Below are 553 nucleotides of genomic sequence, written 5' to 3' on the forward strand. Positions count from 1 at the left end.
GTGAGATGGCTCAGCGGTTAAGAGCACTGACTGCTCTTCTGAAGGACCTGAGTTCAAATCCCAGCAACAACCACATAGTGGCTCACAACCATCTGTACAGCTACAGTTTACTCATATACATAAAATAAATAAATAAATCGTTAAGAAAAAAGAAGAAGCTGGGTGTTTTAAGTCCAAACAGAGGCCACAGAATAGAAACAGAAATAAAAGCTTAGCATAAGAACGGATTTCAAACATCCAAATGGGATGAGAAAGAGCTTGGTGAGGAATGTACCAGGACCGTTTGCAAAGCACAGACTCAACGTATTTCTATTTAACCCAGTTATATGTCACCCTGCAGAATGTCCTAAATTAAATGTTTCACACTGATTACTACACAAAGAAAATGGTCACCTGGCCACAGCCACACCTGTTGCACTATTTTTCATAATTTCCTTCAGGGACATTTTGAAATGGCTGATTAAAGGAATAACACCAGCCACACAAAAGCCGAGTATAAAACATGAGCTCTGATCCAAGAGCTTCTTTTAATTCCTTTTTTTTTTTTTTTTTT

At 38.2% G+C, this 553-nt stretch overlaps 1 protein-coding gene across 3 annotated transcripts in view; it reads right to left on the reverse strand.

The window, feature by feature from the left end:
* Hlcs (holocarboxylase synthetase) overlaps positions 1–553 on the reverse strand; it is a 203,475-nt gene that overhangs the window by 112,815 nt on the left and 90,107 nt on the right. The window lies entirely within an intron of this gene.

The sequence above is a fragment of the Mastomys coucha genome, unplaced genomic scaffold (assembly GCF_008632895.1).
Source record: "Mastomys coucha isolate ucsf_1 unplaced genomic scaffold, UCSF_Mcou_1 pScaffold12, whole genome shotgun sequence".
In the NCBI taxonomy this organism is placed as follows: domain Eukaryota; kingdom Metazoa; phylum Chordata; class Mammalia; order Rodentia; family Muridae; genus Mastomys; species Mastomys coucha.